Source organism: Mesoplodon densirostris, chromosome 3, assembly GCF_025265405.1.
Source record: "Mesoplodon densirostris isolate mMesDen1 chromosome 3, mMesDen1 primary haplotype, whole genome shotgun sequence".
NCBI classification, from domain to species: Eukaryota; Metazoa; Chordata; class Mammalia; order Artiodactyla; family Ziphiidae; genus Mesoplodon; species Mesoplodon densirostris.
The window spans coordinates 20,755,247-20,776,812 of NC_082663.1; the positions used below are offsets into that span (position 1 = coordinate 20,755,247).

General features: G+C 35.4%; 1 protein-coding gene across 2 annotated transcripts in view; it reads right to left on the reverse strand.

Annotated features, from left to right (window-relative positions):
- Positions 1 to 21,566, reverse strand: part of LOC132485131 (cadherin-10) — a 118,564-nt gene that overhangs the window by 31,915 nt on the left and 65,083 nt on the right. The gene's annotated exons all lie outside the window — the stretch shown is intronic.

A 21,566-nucleotide genomic window follows, 5' to 3' on the forward strand; every position in this document is an offset into this window, starting at 1 on the left:
CAACCCTAATGATATCCTTTTAACTTGATCACCTCTAAAGACCCTATTTCCACATAAGGTCACATTCTGAAATACTGTGGATTAGGACTTAAAAGTATATTTTTAGGGGACTTAATTCAACCCATAACAGGATTATATATTGTGATGTTAAATATTAGCATAAATAAAATCCAGCAATGTGCATGAGGAAAATAGCTGCAGAAATGCCATTGCTTGTAAAGTTATGTAAAGTGAAACACAGAATTATTGTTTGTAAAGTTAAAAAAAAAAAAAAGAGGAAAGGAACCAAATGTCAAACAGCATGAGAATAGGTAAATAAATTGTTACATTATCAGACATCCCAACATAATACAAAATTGAAAACCATGAGCTATAGTTACATCAGAAAAAATGTGGATGAATCTTAGTTGAATCATATTAAGTGGAAAAAGGCAAATTTCAGAAAATTATATATGGTGTGATACTAATTTTATAAACCATAAACAAGAACTCAACAATATTTTACTTAGAAAAACATAAATACTATGTATATATATTTATATATGTGAATAATCTCTTTCAAACATGTACATATATGAGCACAAAATTCAAGGAACATGCATGTGAATGCAAACTATTTTTAAAGTCCTTGTAATGTGTTAAAGTGGTACTACTTATATTCTCTTGTAGTTATTACATACTGCATGAAAACGTAAAACAAACAAGCAAACCCATATACATCATAAATAATTGTCAAATTAAGCATACTTAAATGTGTTGTTAGTGTTCCTGGTACTTGATGGAAGTAAACATCTTCTATTTAAAATTCAACTTCAGGAGGAACCCTCTAAGATGGCAGTGTGGGAAGATGCCGAGTTAGCATCTCCCCCCAACTAGGGCACCTGCCAGCTGCTGGTGGGGGACCCTGAAGCCCAAGGAGACAGAAGGAACCACCAAGTGAACTGGTAAGATGTGGGGGACAGAGGGAGGAGGAGAAGTGGAGGTCAGACAGGATCGATGTCCCTGAGAACAGGGACATCAGGAGAGGCAGGTGGAAGGAGCCCTCTGGGAGGAGCAGGAGAGGAGCAGAGGGCATTTACCTTGCCCACTCAAGCCCAGGAAGCCTGCTGGGATCCCAGGTGAGGTTTCCTGCCCTCTGAAACCAGGGGTGGGGGGCACGCCTGGGTCCCTTCTGTTCCTTGAGTCTAAGCTCCACCTCTCACAGCCCCCAGGGTCTTTTCCAGCTTGTGGGTCCTAAGCATAGGCACTGCCCACTGCCCAAACCTCACCCTTGCTTAGGCCCCACCCTCCACAGCCAAGGCCTCACCCCCATTTTTTTTTCTTTTCCCTCCTCCTCTTTTTTACTATTGAGGTACTGTTGTACCTTCCAGTTGTTGTTTCATCTATATTTTTATTTTCATATTCTTTCTAACATATCTGTTAGTTTCCTAGTCTAATTTTATTTTTTACTTTGTTATTGTTCTTTTTTTTTTTTTTCACCCCACATTGCTTGTGAGATCTTGGTTCATGAGCCAGGGGTCAGGCCAAAGCTCCTGCATTGGGAGCCACTGGACTAACAGAGAACCTCACACCACAGGGAATATTCATTGGAGTGAGGTCACACAGTGGTCCTCATCTCAGCACCATGACCCAGCTCTACCCAACAGCCAACAAACTCCAGTGTTGGAAGCCTCAGACCAAACAACCAGTAAGACAAAAACACATCCCACTCGTAAAAAAAAAAAAAAAAATCACATGGCAAAAAATTATGTCACAGATGAAGAAGCAAGGTAAAGCCTACAAGACTAAATAAATGAAGGGGAAATAGGCAATCTACTTGAAAAAGAATTCAGAGTAATGATAATAAAGATGATCTAGAATCTCGGAAATAGAATGGAAGAATGGATTGAGAAAATACAACAAATGTCTAATAAAGATGAAGAAGAAATAAACAACAAACAGAGATGAACAGCACAATAACTGAAATGAAAAATACACTAGAAGGAATCAATAACAGAATAACTGAGGCAGAAGAACGAATAAGTGAGCTGGAAAACAAAATGATGGAAATAACTGCCAAGGAGCAGAATAAAGAAAAAAGAATGAAAGGAATTGAAGATAATCTCAGAGATCTCTGGGACAACACTAAACACACCAACATTTGAATTATAGGGGTCCCAGAAGAAGAAGAGAAAAAGAAAGCATTTGAGAAAATATTTGAAGAGATTATAGTTGAAAATTTCCCTAATAGGGGAAAGGAAATAGTCACCCAAGTCCAGTAAGCACAGGGAGTCCCAAACAGGATAAACCCTAATGAAAACACACCAAGACACATATTAATCAAACTAAAAAAAATTAATTACAAAAGAAAATATTAAAAGCAGCAAGGGAAAAGCAAAAATAACATACAGAGGAATCCCCATAAGGTTATCAGCTGATTTTTCAGCAGAAACTCTGCAGGCCAGAAGGGAGTGGCAGGATAAAGTGATGAAAGACAAAAACCTACAACCAAGATTACTCTACCCAGCAAGGATATCATTCAGATTTGACAGAGAAATAAAAAGCTTTTCAGACAAGCAAAAACTAAGATAATTCAGCACCACCAAACCAGCTTTACAACAAATGCTAAAGAAACTTCTCTAGGAGGGAAACACAAGAGAAGAAAAAGACGCACAAAACAAACCCAAGGCAATTAAGAAAATAGTAATAGGAACATACATATCCATAATAACCATGAATTTAAATGGATTAAATGTCTCAACCAAAAGACACAGACTGGCTGAATGGATACAAAAAGAAGACTCATATATATGCTGTCTACAAGAGACCCACTTCAGAGCTAGGGACACATACAGACTGAAAGTGAATGCATGGAAAAAGATATTCCAGTCAAATGGAAATCGAAAGAAAACTGGAGTAGCAATACTCATATCAGATAAAATGGACTTTAAAATAAAGACTGTTACAAGAGATAAGGAGGGACACTACATAATGATCAAAGGATCAATCCAAGAAGAAGATATAACAATTATAAATGTTTATGAACCCAACATAGGAGCACCTCAATACATAAAGCAAGTGCTAACAACCATGAAAGGAGAAATTGACAGTAACACAATAATGGTAGAGGACTTTAACACCCCAGTTACACCAATGGACAGATCATCCAAACAGAAAATAAATAAGGAAACACAAGCTTTAAATGATACAATAGACCAGATAGATTTAATTGATATTTATAGAACATTCCTCCCCAAAGTGGCAGAATACACTTTCTTCTCAAGTGCACATGGAACATTCTCCAGGATAGATCACATCTTGGGTCACAATCAAGCCTTGGAAAACTTAAGAAAATTGAAGTCATATCAAGCATCTTTTCTGACCACAATGCTATGACATTGGAAATCAATTACAGGAAAAAAAACTGTAGAAAACCCCACAAATACATGGAAGCTAAACAGTGTGCTACTAAATAACCAAGAGATCACTGAAGAAATCAAAGAAGAAATAAAAAAATACATAGGAACAAATGACAACAAAAACACAACAATCAAAACTTATGGGACTCAGGAAAAGCAGTTCCAAGAGGGTAGTTTGTAGCAATTCAATCTCACATCAAGAAACAAGAAAAATCTCAAATAAACAATCTAACCCGAACCTAAAACAACTAGAGAAAGAGGAACAAAGAAAACCCAAAGTAAACCCAAAGTCAGTAGAAGGAAATAAATCATAAATGTCAGAGCAGAAATAAATGAAATAGAAATGAAGAAAAATCAATAGCAAAGATCAATAAAATTAAAAGCTGGTTTATGAGAAGATAAACAAAACTGATAAATCCTTACCCAGACTCATCAAGAAAAAACGCTAGAGAATGCAAATCAATAAAATTAGAAATGAAAAAGGAGAAATCACAACTGACACTGCAGAAATACATAGGATTATAAGAGACTACTACAAACAACTATATGCCAATAAAATGGAAAATCATGAAGAAATGGACAAATTCTTGGAAAGGTACAATTTTCTAAGACTGAACCTGGAAGAATTAGAAAATATAAACAGACCTATCACAAGTAATGAAATTGAAACTGTGATTAAAATCTTCCAACAAACAAAAGTCCAGGACCAGATGGCTTCACAGGCGAATTCTATCAAATATTTAGAGAAAATCTAACACCAATCCATCTCTAACTCTTCCAAAAAACTGCAGAGGGAGATGAACTCCCAAATTCATTCTATGAAGCCAACATCACTCTGATCCCAAAACCAGAAAAATAATCACAAAAATGAAAATTTAGACCAATATCACTGATGAACATAGATGCAAAAATCCTCAACAAAATACTAGCAAACAGAATCCAATAACACGTTAAAAAGATCATACACCATGATCAAGTGGGATATATCCAAGGGATGCAAGGATTCTTCAATATATGCAAATCAATCAATGTGATACACCACATTAACAAATTAAGGAATAAAAAACATATGATCAACTCAATAGATGCAGAAAAAGCTTTTGACAAAATTGAACACCAATTTATGATAAATAACTCTCCAGAAAATGGGCCTAGAGGGAACCTGCCTCAACAGAATAAAGGCCATATATTTCAAACCCACAGCAAGCATCATACTCAATGGTGAAAAACTGAAAGCATTTCTACTAAGATCAGGAAGAAGACAAGGATGTCCACTCGTGCCACTCTTATTCAACATAGTTTTAGAAGTCCTAGCCACAACAATCAGAGAAGAAAAAGAAATAAAACACATACAAATTTGAAAAGAAGTAAAACTGTCACTCTTTGCAGATGACATGATACTATACATAGAAAGTCCTAAAGATGCCACCAGAAACTACTAGAACTAATCAATGAATTTGGTAAGGTTGCAGGATACAAAATTAATGCACAGAAATCTCTTGCATTCCTATACACCAACAATGAAAAATCAGAAATTAAGGAAACACTCTTATGTACTATTGCAACAAAAAGAATAAAATACCTAGGAATAAACCTGCCTAAGGAGGTGAAAGACTTGTACTCAGAAAACTATAAAACACCGATGAAAGAAATCAAAGATGACATAGTGGATGGAGAAATATACCATGTTCTTGGACTGGAAGAATCAATACTGCAAAAATGACTACGCTACCCAAAAAAATCTACAGATTCAGTGCAATCCCTATCAAACTACCAATGGCATTCTTCACAGAATTAGAACAAAAAATTTTACCATTCGTATGGATACACAAAAGACCCCAAATAGCCAAAGCAAAATTGATGGAAAAAAGCAGAGCTGGAGGAATCAAACTCCCTGACTTCAGACTATAGTACAAAGCTACAGTAATCAAGACAATATGGTACTGACACAAACACAGAAATATAGATCAATGGAACAGGATAGAAAGTCCAGAGATAAACCCATGCACCTATTGTCAACTAATCTAAGATAAATGAGGCAAGGATATACAACAGAGAAAAGACAGTCTCTTCAGTAAGTGGTGCTGGGAAAACTGGACAGCTACATGTAAAAGAATTAAATTAGAACACTCCCTAACACCATACACAAAAATAAACTCAAAATGGATTAAACACCTGAATGTAAGACCAGACACTATAAAACTCTTAGAGGAAAACATAGCAAAAACACTCTTTGACATAAACCACAGCAAGATCTTTTTTGACCCACCTCCTAGAGTAAGGAAAATAATAACAAAAATAAACAAATGCGACTTAATTAAACTTAAAAGCTTTTGCACAGCAAAGGAAACCATAAACAAGACAAAAAGACAACCCTCAGAATGGGAGAAAATATCTGCAAATGAAATAACGGACAAGGATTAATCTCCAAAATATACAAACAGCTCATGAAGCTCAATATCAAAAAAAATAAACAACCCAATTAAAAAATGGACAGAAGACCTAAACAGACATTTCACCAAAGAAGACATAGAGATGGCCAAAAGGCACATGAAAAGATGCTCAACATCACTAATTTTTAGAGAAATGCAAATCAAATCTACAATGAGGTATCACCTCATGCCAGTCTGAATGGCCATTATTGAAATATCTAGAAAGAATAAATGCTGGAAAGTGTGTGGTGAAAAGGGAACCCTCCTGCACTGTTGGTGGGAATGTAAATTGATACAACCACTATGGAAAATAGTATGGATATTCCATAAAAAACTAAAAATAGAACTACCATATGACAAAGCAATCCCACTACTGGGCATAAACCCTGAGAAAACCATAATTCAAAAAGAGACATGTACCACAGTGTTCACTGCAGCTCTTTTTACAATAGCCAGGACATGGAACCAACCTAAATGTCCATCAACAGATGGATGAATAAAGAAGATGTGGCATATATATAATAGAATATTACTCAGCCATAAAAAAGATACAAAATGGAGTTATTTATAGTGAGGTGGATAGACCTAGAGCCTATCATACAGATCGAAGTAAGTCAGAAAGAGAAAAATAAATACCATATACTAATGCATATATATGGAATCTAAAAGAAAAAAAGAAGTACTGATGATCCTAGTTGCAGGGCAGGAATAAAAATGTAGATGTAGAGAATGGACTTGAGGACATGGCGTGGGAGGGGGAACCTGGGGCAAGGTGAGAGTAGCATCAACATATATACACTATTGAATGTAAAATAGTTAGCTAGTGGGAAGGAGCAGCAGAGCACAGGGAGATCAGCTCGGTGCTTTGCAATGACCTACAGGGGTGGGATAAGGTGGGTGGTTGGGAGGCTCAAGAGGAAGGGGAGATAGGGATATGTGTATGCATATGGCTGATTCACTTTCTTGTGCAACAGAAACTAACACAGTATTGTGAAGCAATTATATTCCAATAAAGATTTATTAAAAATATAAAGTAAAATTCAACTTCAGGTCTCACAAATTTCAATGATTATTAATTAAAAAAATATACATAATTACAACAAAAGGAAACATAAGTGAGTGTCAGCAGGAAAACAAAAACAAAACACTGAAAAGCAACAATAAAATAAAATTCAAAAGCACAAAACAAAACAAATTAAACACTAGCTGAATCATATCAACAAAAAAACTAATGTGGAGTCATCACATGAAGAATATTTTTTAAATATATTCATTATGTTTTAAGGAGTAAAAGTTATAATACTTTTACTAGACAATGAAAAATGGCTGGCTATATTGATATGAAGCCAAATACAAAACATAGATATTAACAATATAATAATTGAAGTCAAAACAGTTAAAAAATAATGGATGGGTTAAACAGAAAATTAAAGTCACCAAAGGGCAGAATTGGTGAACTAGAGGACAATGGAAGGAAGTCTCCACAATTAAAAATTAATATATAATTGTGTGGTTGGAAAAAATAAAAGGCACGGATCAAAATGTCATTGGACCTTTCAAGGTAACCTCTGATCCTAGAAAGATATTGAGCAATGTCATCAAAATTTGATGATAAAGTTATTTTGAACCTTGAATATTCACTATAGGCACCATATTAATCAAGTATGATAACCCAATAAAGATAATTTTACACTCAGCAAATTTCTCTGCCTTTGGGCTTTTTAAAAGAAACTAATGGATGTATTCCAGGAAAATAATGGGCTAAATCAAGATACAGGAATACAGGAGATCTACAGAGCTACGTATCCAAGTTACAAAAATGAAAAAAAATGTCTGGGATGGCAGATTTTCTTGAGCTATAGAGATTAGCCAGCCCATACTGGAAGGGGGATACTGAGGAATCTAGGTTCACAACTCTGAATGTTGCCAAAATGAAGCTAAGTGCTATAGAGTTTTTCACTAACAAATTTTGAACAGCTGTACCCACTGCACATCTAAAGCAAAAACCTGTAACATCTCGGAAAACACAACTTTGCTAAAGAGGATCTTTAATAGTCAGTAGTTGAAATCATTACATGGGAAATAAAATGTCTGGCTGTTTTCCTCTAAGACTTTTGAGAGCCAGTGTATGCTTTTGTATACATTTTTGGACTAAAGATCAAACTTTTACAGGTAATAGAACAGTACTTTGAAAAGTGTATTTCAAAAATTATAGAGCTTTTTTAAAGACAGTTAAAAGGTTCTTAAATATATTTAGTGCTTCCGTGAGAATGCCGTTGGGACAGAAAGACAGAAAGGAAGGCTGAGAATGGTGGATATAAAAGAAATTTCATAACAATTAAATTTGCTAAGAAAACCAATAGAGAAATTTTAAAAAGTGTTATAAGTATATTAAGGGGAGCATAGACTGAGATGCTACTGAACTCCATTTTCATGAATAATGAAAAGAAGTCAAAAGCTAATGTAAAAAATATTTTTAAAATAACAAGAAAATATTACTTAAAGAATTACAGCTTAACCTAGATGAACTAAAAAGAGTAACAGTTTAAAGTTGTTTTCTGTGATGATTAGAGCTATGGGTGAGGAAGAATGGAATGGGTGGCTTATTTTTCATTTAAAAATTTTATCTATGAATTTAATACTTTGAAGCAAATTATTATTATTATTATTATTATTTATTTATTTATTTTGGCCAGGGTACACAGCACATGGGATCTTAGTTTGCTGACCAGAGACTGAACCCACGCCCTCGGCAGAGAAAGCACCAAGTCCTAACCAATGGATCACCAGGGAATTCCCTGAAGCAAATTATTTTTTAAAAAATTAAATAGAAAATTGACCTGATATTATTGGAGATTATCAGGTTATGGTAAAAGGTTTCTGTATCATGGATCTTTTTAACATGGAGAGAGAGAGAACAAAAGAAAAAAAACAGTTTTTTGATTTCATTAATTTTAGTGTACATAGATTTCACTGGGAGTATTCTCTGAGAATTTGTTCTCCCACTTTTTATTTTTAGCTTGGACTTTTTGTGAGATTGCTTGGATTTCTAGGCACAGGCTTAGATTCTGAAAATCTGTCTGCTTTGAACTTGTCATAATAGTTCTGGTTAAGCATCCAAAATCACTTATTATTTCATTTTATTTCTTGGTTGGTGCAGAGACGCACTCCATCACAGTTACCCATGTTAATTTTCAGTACTTTCTGAGGTTTACCAGGGAAGTGATCATGCTCCATTGATTCATATTATAATAAGCCTAAATCATTTTATATATAAGGGATACACATACCCACACACATAGTGAGTGTGTGTATATAAATGCACAAAAGCATATTTATTTTTCCTTGAAATACTAATAAAAGTGTTTTCAAGGAGTTCCATACTTTGCAGAAAAGCAATGATTAATATTGAGGTCATTCATCAAAATAGCATAGATTTAGTTCTTCTGTTAAATAATTCAGATAGCTTTATTAAAGTTATATATGTTGTATACACATATAAAACACACACATTCATGATCATTTTGATTATATGGTAACTTTAGTAATTAAGTCATCCAATAAATATTTATTCAGTGCCCAAGATATATAATTGGATCATGCTTTCTCTGGAATTGCGTTTATGCTCAGAAACCTATTCAGGGATGAGATTTACTGGGCTTACTTCGAAGTTTGATAAGTGCATTTCTATATTTTAAAGGTATGAAAGAGCTATTCATTCATGCTTTTAAATTTTTTTCCAAGACCCGTCTGTTGAACACAAGTATCTTAGTTTGTCAAGTAAAGTGAAATTGCTTTCATTAAAAACATGCAAGGGTGTTTACCATGTAGGGAGAGGGGATCCAGAAAGGAGACAGATTGTACTGCACACACTGACAAAGGCAAAGTAGCACCTGTCACCCATCTTACGTGTCATGTTTCCTTAAAGACGTCTATTTGTATGCTCCTTATTTTTTATTTTACAGTTGATGAAGCTTTAATTATGTGGTATGCTTTCCTATCAATTCCAATTTATAGTTGTTTTAAATTCATTCCCAGGTGTCTGATTGAATCATTTGCTTCTCTTTTAATGTTTAGGGCAGATAAATATTTCTTCCCAGTGGGTATGTTCTTGGATTGGTTATCAATTTAAGTGCAAGGCACACATTCAAGAAGGAGAAAGGTAATTGCCATTTCCATATCACCTATGAAAAATTGTATTTAGAAATAAAAATCTAAATGGTAATATTGCAAAGAATACTTCCTAAGGACTGGCCAAAAGATAAGACTACTTAAATAAGTGTATTCTGAGACTATTAATGACAACCTCACATAACATCTAAATTTTCATTATTAAAGACTTAAAACAATTTTAATGCATTTCTGGGTTTTTTTTTTTGATTCAAGATTAAGTATTCCAGGTCACTTTTTCCACCAAAAATTTGATCAATAGGACCTTTGCACTTGAGTATTAAAAACACTGCAGATTTGTGTACTGGAAACAGAAGTGACTGACAGCTCAATGTAAGAGACTTTGGAGGAAAGGCATAAGATGGACACAGTAAGAGATGTGACAGCGTGACTTCCTCAAGAACAACAAAATAGATGCCAGAAAACAAATGGGAGAGCTAAGAGGGCAAACATAGTTTTGGAAGCTTGGCAACAGATAGCTGCCATTTTGTTTTGTTGATAAAAAACAGTAAGGTTCCAGGAAATATAATTCGACTCTTTCCTTTGTTCCCTGCCCTTGTTTCTATTCACATTTACATTAACTCTCTACTTTTCCAGAGTTGTGAGAAAAAAGCACCACATGTGTGAATAACAAAATAATTTAACATTAGTTTAATTTTTTTATTTGCTTTGTGTGTAATCTTATTGTCATATCTCTACGCTGCATAATAATCTCAAACAACACTTGCTGTAAGAAAAATGACACAATTATGCACGTTTATAAACCATTCCATTGTATAATGTTTAAAATATGTTTTTTTTAATGAGCTTAACAGGAAGAAATTAAAAACAAGATAAAGCTCCTGAGAGGAAACTGCAGAGCAGTTAAGGAAATTATGCAATGCTAAATGGGCATTTAGGAAAAGGAGCGGAGAGCTGAAAGTCACACCAGAGACTGACAGAGGATTGAGGGTTTGGAATTGAAGACTCCCACCAGAGGAAAGACAGAAACCTATTCTGTGAGCACTGGAGACAGGATCACCAATTTAGCTTTGGGCATTTAAGTTAAATTAGAGCAAAATGAGATGCTGCAAGATGTCTTAGTTTCCTGTTCATGCGATTGAAGAAAGCAACAGGACAAAGCTTTTAGAGAAGCTGCCATTGATCCCCAGAGATTAGGGAATCATCTTGATTCATTTCTTTGAAACTGTCTCCAAGTTAACTGGCATCAATAAATACACACAATTGCAATGTGTAGGAACATAAAAAGTATATAGAATCAGGGGAGGTTAAGATAACCTTAGAGTCATTCATAAACATATTACATTGTACTAGGTACTCAGTCTCTTTGCAATGCGTCTTCCCTGAAATTGTAGGTTTACTAAAAACTCTGTAACAGCGGCTTAACTGAGTCTAAATATATTTGCACAGCTAGTTCTGTTTCTGTATATCTCTATACCTACCCAGGGGTATTTTCCAAGTGTGTTCTAGAGGATACCGTAACACAGAGGGACTTCGAATCCCATGATGCAAAAATGCTAAATCGTTTAGTCTAAGGCAACTTTCCATGGGAATAACTGGAGAGCTCCAAGTGGATTTTTGTATCATTTCTATTTTTCTTAGAGAAGTATATATTTCATCATACTTGGAAATCGTACATTTCCTCAGTTATGTCACTCTAAACATTTAGCTTAGCTGAGATCATCACATCTGTTCTCACTTATATATTGTGTGTGTACATCAGATCAACATAGCTCACAGTCTCCTAGGTATTTAAAACCACTATCTTTCTGCAGGAATCTTAATTTAAAACGTTCGAATCAAACTGAAATCCCTGTCTCTCTTCAAACAAGCTCTTCTGGTAGAAAACTAGAAAGTATCTTTTGCTCTCTTTCTCCCTCGAACCTTTTATTGACCTACTTACTAGGTCCTACGTCTCAACTACTTAACTATAACTCAAATCCCTCCTCTCCTCAGCTTCACTTCAGACTCTCATCAACCTTCGTGTTTCCGATCCAAGCAATGTGCTTCGTTGCTGCCAGAATAATTAGACAAAATGAAGAACTGTGTCTGGTGCTCTCCTAAAAAATACTCCCTTACATAATATATGTAGCACTTGATTTTTGTATCCAACCCTTTTCATGATGCTGACTCTGCTATATTTCCATTCTCATCTCTCACAACACCTGCTACAAGCCCTGGGATCCAGCCCCAGAAAATCACACGCATTTCTCTGAAGGTCACCTGTGTTCATTCCGTCCTCCCTAAGAAAAACGCTCTCCCCCTCAATGCCTGTTTTCTTGCCTAGAAAACATTTAAATATTTTTATCTTTCCTGGTCCCCTTACATCTGAAGCGTTGATCATTTTATGATTTAGCCTTTAATTGACAATTATATTGTGAATGTTATTATATCATTCTCCAGTTATATGTATGTATATACGTTTACATGCATATGTGCATATACATGTGTATATGTACATATATGTGCATATATACTTACATTTATGCAACCTATATACAAACTCCACCTATATACAAAAGCAAGCAAAAGAGTGAAGGAGACTATGTGTGAGGGAAGCTACAACATAATAAAATAAAAGTGTATATACGTTTATGTGTGTGTGTGTATGTGTGTGTGAGAGAGACAGAGAAAGAGAGAGGTGTTGTGTTTTAGAATCTTTCAAACGGCAAACCATTTATGTATGTATTGTTTCTTATTTCTCTCTATAAAATTATTACTTTATTATTATTTCCTATCATACATCCTTCCACATAGTACAGCTTCAAATCAGTGTTTAAAAAATCAAAGAATGCTTCAGTAACAGTCTTTCTTTGTAATTCTTATAAATTCTAGGTACTAGGACCATGGGGAAAAATCCTTCAAATATTTGAGGCTATTTTTGTGATCACGGTAAAAATCAGAGCTATATCTAACCTATGTAAATTGTAGAACAGTGCTTTTGAATATAAGAGTCTTCATTTTCTTTAGATTAAAAAACGGGGAAAAGAGACATTTTTAATTTCATTCCCTTCTTTCTCAGGCTAAAGCATCTTCCTTGGGACATACCTGACTCTTGCTCTACTTGAAACGTGCTTGATAATTTTAAAATATGCAGATCAGCCTGGGGCCTACCTTACCTTAGAATCCCCAGTAGAGGCAAGGTTGACTCTATTTACAAAGCGAAAATCAGCACTTATTAAATCAAACCTCCCTTGCACCAGGGAGGGATAATGATAGTCTCACAGCTCACTGAAAGTACGTGTCTTAAATCCCTGCGTACATCATATAGGCATTTCCTTGAATGACCTTGTTTCATGTAAACTTGTTTATCTATCCGCCAAGCAGCAGAAGGATCCCAGCAAAGCAGTCACTCATGTTTGGTTCTTGGGTAATGCAAAAGCACTAACAAATAAAGGCTTGATTTTCCCGGGTTTGTATGAAAATGCATGGACATTGTAAGAATTCAGTATGTCCTAGCTAAAGTTGTTCCTGTAATCTATATACAAGTAGTGAATCACTGAATTAACTAAAGGCAAGATGTACCAGGGAAGATAAAGAGAGTCTTTGATGTACCAATTTCTTTCTTGGTGTAGTGGTTAAAAGCACAGATTTTTGAATCATCGAACCTGGATCCTCAACCTGGCTGTTATTTCTTTTCCAGCTTTAGAATCATAAACAAGTGATTTAAGTTTCATGTTTCAGTTTTTCCTGAACTAATAAAAAGGGGTAAATAAATATGTTATATTATAATTATACAGATATGAAGATTGAATTAATTTTATATTTTACCATGTTTAGCCCATGCTGTAACACTGTGCCTGTTACTATTATTTTTATACTGTTGCTTTATTTTATTTAAATGTAGGCAAATCAGACAATCCATATTTATGTAATTTAATGAGCTAAATAAAATCACTAGCCAATAAAGGTCATGCAGTTAAGACAAACAAACAAACCTAGGTATGAAATCTCTTCTAGGCACTGAGTGATTCTACAATTGCATAGTATGGCATCTGAAGTAGCTATATTTGTGTATAATCTTTAAATATAATTTGATGGAAATATAAAGTGTTGACTTCAAAATACCCAGGAAATTAGAGTCTCATTAAATTTATTTGTACACCCAAGTGCCTGTCATCTATAATTTATCTTTAAAAAAAAACTTTCCTATAAGTGAGAAATTCTGTGTTAATTTTCAGAACTGACAACCAAATGATGAAAAACGGATTTTTGTTACCATTCTCAATAAGTCATGGCAAAAAGATATAGTAAACAACAATAACTTCACTCTTTTGAGTGCACTTGGGATAGATCTGTAATCTTGCATAATAAATATCATATCAAATTCCCATAAATTTGATATTGATTACCTATATACATAATATTCTGAAACATCTTAAGAGGTCAAAGATAAATAAATACAAATAAGACCATCACTCAATCATATTATATTTTGTATGCAGTTTATAAATTTTCTCTCCTCATGAAATCCCAACTCAGATATTACATAAATGTGTTCATTACTGCTTCCTGACTTCCACTTGTCCACCTAAGCTTTCTGCAAACATGTTTGTGACTCAGTGTTAAGTAGATCAGGGGCATGGTTCTATGAGAGCTGGATTTCTCTGGAGGCCATACTCACTGTTAAGAAGGATGAGAAAAATAATCTCCTCTCTCTTTTCTGTGATACAATGTGTGGGAAAGCAGCTACATTTGAATAACAAGCTGTGGTCTTCTCAAACTATGTTCTAGAGTTGGCTCTTTTTGTGGGTTGGAACTTTTTGCCTGATCTCAGATGTTTAGTCTTTCTCTCTTCTTGAGTCCTAGCAACTGTCCCATCCAAGTACTAGAGCCAAGTCCTAGGCACCAGCTGGTTGACTGGAACCCTGACCATCGACATAACCACTTTCGAAACTCTTTTCTTCTAGTCCTGGACCTTCCTTTCTGATGTCTATTTTTTGTTTTGTCTTTCTTTTTCTTTTCTTCTTTTTTGGGAATGTATTTGAGAGAGTCTTACCATACAACATTCGCTTCTGTATTAAGACAAAGATGTTGGGAGCTGCTATTCAGTGCTCATCTTTGCAGATCAGCTATTCCTTAATCACTGATTCTGGTCTCGATGAAAATTAGTATCATAGCATTTTACCAGAGCCACTTTTTTAAAAGGCCATTTGGGCACAAATCCCATTGCCCTGGGTGTTTCTGCCAAGCCCTACAATGATCAGGTTCCAGTAATTTAATCTCTTCATAGACCTTTTCCATGGAACCTATTTTGTTTTTCTGATGTTAGTGAAAGAAGGAAGGATGTAAGGTAAAAGAAACTAAAATATTGAAGTGAAAATACCAGGTGGCTAGAATACAGGTGATGGAGTATAACTTTTGTCTCTGTTAGCATGATGAAACATAGTGAAATTCAAGGACCATTGAACATTTGACTGTTTGGAGAGCAGGAACATTTGCTCTGGAGTCCTCATTCATGGATGTTCATTTGTTCATATGAGGTACATCGCCAAGATTATAGGAATCTCCTGGCTTAAGGCACTTTTATTTCATCTTTTGTAGGCCATTAATGAATAACAGCACAGCATCAGAGCAAGAAAAAACAAGATTTGAAACACTGGTCATACTCCTTGAGAAGGAAGAAGGAAGGGGAGAAAAATCCTTATGTATGGAGAACCTTTATATGTTACAGTTACTACTGAAAACATTTTATATATGGCCTTATTTCTTTTTTTTTTTTTTTTTTTTTTTTTTTTGCGGTATGCGGGCCTCTCACTGTTGTGGCCTCCCCCGTTGCGGAGCACAGGCTCCGGACGCACAGGCTCCGGACGTGCAGGCTCAGCGGCCATGGCTCACGGGCCCAGCCGCTCCGCGGCATATGGGATCCTCCCAGACCGGGGCACGAACCCGTATCCCCTGCATCGGCAGGCGGACTCTCAACCACTTGCGCCACCAGGGAGGCCCTGGCCTTATTTCTTAATTGTAGCACTCTAAGTATTGTATACGTAGAAACTGATGTCTAGAGGAGCTGAGTTGTCTAATTTTATGCATTTTCAGTTTTTAAAATTATTCAGGCCTCCTTAGAGAAATCTCCCCTATCCATGCTTCCTAAAATAGCACCCCCATCATTCTCTAGTCCTTTTTTTGCTTTCTCTTCTGCACGCACTTACCAGACGTCATTGCCAGATGTCATATTATGTATTCACGTGATTATCACTTTATCTTCTACACCATCCTCCAGTAGTCCATGTCCTTGGTTGGCCACTGAAGCCCTAATTCCTGCTTTGAGCCTGGACAAAGGAGGCTCTCAAAATTATCTACTGAACCACCCTTAATCCAGGATTTATTTTTAATTATTACAATATATTCCTTTTCTATTTAATTTTCTTGTTCACCTCAGCTTCTTAAAGTGCAGGCATTATTTATTTGATTGTCTTCCTGACTTTCTGTTATTCCTCAATTTACTACCCACCAGCTTCTTTGAAATGATTTCTACTAAAACCAGTTGGGAAAGATCATCCACAATTACCCCCATTATGCTATTCAGCACTCATTTTATCTGACTTTGAAGCAATTGTCACGTTTGTCCTTTTTGTCCTTTTCTATCCTTTGTTATTCTGGTTTTCTTGTATCAAGTTACAAAAATAGATCAAAAATAAAAAAGCAAACATTAAAGGCATCACCAAGGATAACCCTCACCACCGCTTTGAAGCAGTCCTTTACCATTTTTTTTTTTTTTTACCTGCACAGAATATGCCCTTTGCATATCCTACATTGGTAATTTTGCTAATTCCCAACTTCATGAACTCTCCTTCCTTTCCTGCCCTTATTGCTTTTAGTAGTCTGAAGAAAGGATTTCTATCAAAAGAGAAATTCTCCAGAAAACCTTTCACTGTAAAGGATGTACTCAATCCCCCTTCCCCATATTTGGAAAAGTGCTGCTCTTCTGTACGCCCTTTAAATTCTGTCAGACACATCATTTCATATTGAAATATTCTCTCCCCTCCTGGACAGTAAGCCACTTGTAATCAGGAATCAAGATGTTAGGGAACTGTTGATGGAAACCGCTCGCCCTGACCAGGCACAATAATAACTGCTTGCATTAGTTGTTTCACAACAGGAGATCTCAGTAAGGAACAAGGTGCTGCCAGTGAAAACTAAATGGGAGAATTCAAGAGGGGCCAGAAGGAGGGAGGAAATACCAGACTATAATATGTCCCGCCAACCTCCCAGAAACCCTCATGCTAAAACCCATCTTTGTTGAGATGTGTGCACAACCAGGATGTACCCAGAGTCAGAGCAAATATGGGCACAAGGAAGGTGATGGACCAGAGGCAACCGGGAAAGCTAACCCCATTACCATAAAACCTGAGACAGAGAGCCACATGGCAGAGCAGTTCTCCTGGGTTCCCTTACCCTGCTGCTCTCCACCTGGATGTCCCTTCCCAATAAAGTCTTTTGCTTTGTCGGTATGTGTGTCTCCTCGGACAATTCATTTCAGAGTGTTAGACAAAAGCCCATTCTCGGGCCCTGAAAAGGGTCACCTTCTGGTAACAAAACTTATTAACCTTCATGGGCTTAATTGCAAGCACATTGCTTATCAGTGGAAGGTAAGCAATAGATTTTTTTCTTCACTAATTGTTTTTAAAATTAAAGTCACTTGAAATAATCCAGGATTCTGAAATAATTTCAACAGAGATATTGCTTTGGTAGTGAAAATACAATTTAACATCTGGAGCAAAAGAACCTAAAAGACTTTTGGAACTCAGTTTTCAGGTGCACCCCAGCCTTCTAATCCATTGCCTCTCTTTCAAAATCATACTAAGCTGTACATGTCCTATTAATGTTGACATATTTATATACCTCTAAAATCACAAGAGTATGATGGTAACTTAGGCACACAGTTATGCGTTTGTTAATTCCAACAATAATTAGCTATTGTCAATGTTCCTGTGAGTGTAGGGCTCCCTGATCTAATCTCTCACTAACCTCCTTGTTGTTTGGTAAGATCCAACCACTCTGGTCTTCATTTCTTGATATTCAACTTCCATTCAACATCATTCAACTTCCAACTCAGGGTTTCCCATATTCTGTTCCCTCTGCTTGAAGGACTTTCCCATCTCTTCGTATGGTGAGCCCATTCCATCTTGCAGTGTTTAGATGAAGTATCACCTCTTGAGCAAGACCTTCCCTTATATATCCCTTGGAACACTTGTGTTCCTCTTTTTAACCAGAACTGAGCCAATACCTTGTATGTATAGAACTGTTTTCTTATGTATCATCTGCCTCCCCTGCTTTAATGAAAGGTCATAGGGACAAAAACCAGTTTTTTTTTAACATTATTCATATGTCTTCTTTCTAAAATAATGTTTGGTGAAAGAGCGTTCTCAATAAATATTTTTAGATTAAAAAAAATCTGATTTCACTTTAACCGTTCGTCAGATAATCTCAAATTTTCTCAACCTCACCTCTGATGACATTTTGGGCCAGGTAATTCTTTGTCATGTGAATTGTAGGGATGTTTAGCAGCATCCGAGCTTACACCCAATAGATGCCAGTAGTACCCACCAGTTGAGACAAGCAAACATGTCTTAAGACCTTTCTAAATGTCCTTTAGGGGACAAAACTGTCCCTGATTGAGAATGATTGTTATAGACCGACACAATAAATAAGCTAAACAATGAAGGAGGACATGTGGGCTTTCATTTGTCCTTGTCCCCTCCAAATGATGGAGATTTTTATCTTCCACAGATGTACCATATTGGGAAATGTGGAATTTGGATCAATCTGTATGAAAGTTTAAATTTTGACTCTACTTTTATAATATTGAAAAATAATAATAATACAGCAGTACTTGCACAAATCAATATTACTGAGCACATAAATACACTAGTGCCAGCCACTGAGTCAAGCATTTCATATACCTTAAATCAGTGGTCCCCAACCTTTTTGGCACCAGGGACCAGTTTCATGGAAGATGATTTTTCCACGGATGGTGTCTGGGGGATGGTTGAGGCAGTCATGCAAGCGATGGGGAGCGGCAGATGAAGCATTGCTCGCTCACCCAATGCTCACCTCTTGCTGTGTGGTCTGGTTCTTAACAGGCTGTGGACTGGTAGGGGGTTGGGGACGCCTGCTTTAAATTATTTAGTCCTACTACTCCATGGGGTAGGCACTGCTATCCAGTTTTACTGAAAGACACTGAAATGGCACCTTTCTACTAAAAGGTCAGTTCAATGGAGCAAGGTGAAAAAGCTACTAAGTGAAGAAGACAGCATTGGGATTCAAGAGGATGACTCCAGTCTGTCCTGAACTGTCCCATATGGCAGCCACTAGCCAAGCCAGTAACCCTCATGCAGCTATTGATTAGCAGTGTCATTAGTCTGACTTGAGCCTTGATATAACTGGAAAATACTAACTGAAAGTGGATATTTCAAAGAATTTTGGAACAAGAGAATGTAAAACATCTGAATAAGTTTTATATTGATGATATGTCTAAAAGATAATATTGGGTTAAAGTATATGATTAAAATAAATGTCTCTCCTGATTATTTTATTTTTTTAATACGGTGGATAGAAAATTTACAATTACTATAGTGGCACACATTTTTGTTTTGCATATTTCTATTAGGCAGTAATAGTTTTTCCTCTTTATTATTTCCACTGTGAACCTCCTTTACTTCTTCTGTATATTGGGTATAATGATAATAACAATGAGTCTACACAAGTTAGTTGTGAGTTTCAGTGATTAAATGATATGAGAAATTAAAAACTAGTTTTCTGCATGTTAGGTGACTTAGACTATCAAGTAACATTTTAATTGCCATGACTGAGTGTTCCCAACAGTAAGATATGGTTGCAAATGTTCATAGGAGAAAAGGTAATTGAGAAAATAAAGATCCATAAATTATGTTTCCATCTATAACTAAACAATAATGAGACAAGATACAGGATGCTCTAAAACTTCTCATAATATATTGTGTTGTACATCTGGACTTGGTCATGGACTTCAAACCACCTCTGCTATTACTTGCAGTCAGCCTTAATGTCTATAATATTCATTTTCTCATTTGTAGAATGGAGATCAGAATACTGACCTCAATGAGTTGTTTTGATAAAATAAAGTAGGTCAGTAAATAACCTGATACAGGGTGAAAGAAAAACGCCATTCAGAAAACATGTTATGCTATTGGTGTTTCTCTTTTTAATTATTATTACTATTATTATTATGTCAGGCTTGTGTAATGTGCCTACCAGATACCAACCACAAATTCTGACTTAACAAAGGAAAAGAAAGTAATTAGTGAATGAATTAATAAAGGTGTTACAGTAGAAGGAAAATGATAAAATGATTTTTATCAGATATTTTCATCTTTCAAATGTCTAGTTTTTCCATTTAATTAGAATCTATTAATTTGCTTATCAAATGCCTCATTTTTAAATGGACTGTATTTTGGACATGTGTATATATGTTCCTGATAATTTAAACTATAATAATCCTCTTAATGGTCATTTATTTCTCATAAAATACTTTTTTCACAAATATTTTTGCTCATTGTGGATTATGCAACCACTTAACAATTTGTTCTCTGATATTTGCATGTCCATTCTCCTGGTAACAGGCTCATGCTAAGAGGTGGTTAGAAATACATATAAAATGTGAAATTTAAATTGTGCAATGAGGCATGTCTTTAGACCTGTTCTAAAAGAATTATAAAGATTTATTATTGGTTTGCTTTTCCCTGCTGATGTTAAAGGTAACCTGAAGTTGAAACCTGATAATTTGAAAACAGACAAGCCAACACCCTTCTCTGTGTCTTGGGCTAAACACCACAGTAGTAATCCTGAGGAACATGTACCTTAAATATCTAACAAAATATCATAAAAATACATAAGCGTATGACTAGTCCACTCAAGAATATTCTCTCTGAATTTTATAATCTTTCCACACATGTGATTTTAAACAATTCAACTAAAATCATGCACTATTAATAATCAAAGTTAGATAAAAATAGTACAAGAAAAGAGGGGAAATGTTTTTAAAGAGTCAAAATAATACAGTGAATTCTTAGACTATAATTCTTTCTGTATAATGGTCTTTAGTATAAGATATAAATATCACAAAAAACTATTGCTTTTTACACTTTAATACTTTATCACAAAGTTATTTAAGGCAAAAAACAAACTAAAATTGGGGGATCAATTTAGAAGTTAATACACAGCAAATGTTAAAAATTAAAAACACAGAAAATACTAAAGCCTGTGTTTTATGCCACATTTCCTAACAATGTGAGATTCCATCTTGAAGTAAAGGGTCTTTTAGATTAGCAGGAAATTGAGTCATGGTGGTGTCCATTGAGACCCAATATCATCCTCTCTAGCTGCATGTCTACCAAATTTGTATAAGAAAGGAGAATAAATAAATGTAATTATATGGTCAGAAGCTAATGCTTCTTAACCACTTCTTGAACTATTTTGAGAATTTGAAGGTTTCATTCTAAACCACAAAATAAATTATAAATAAATCAGAAATACAAAATGTTTTAGTATGATTGCCATTCCAAACAAAGATATTACATGCAAG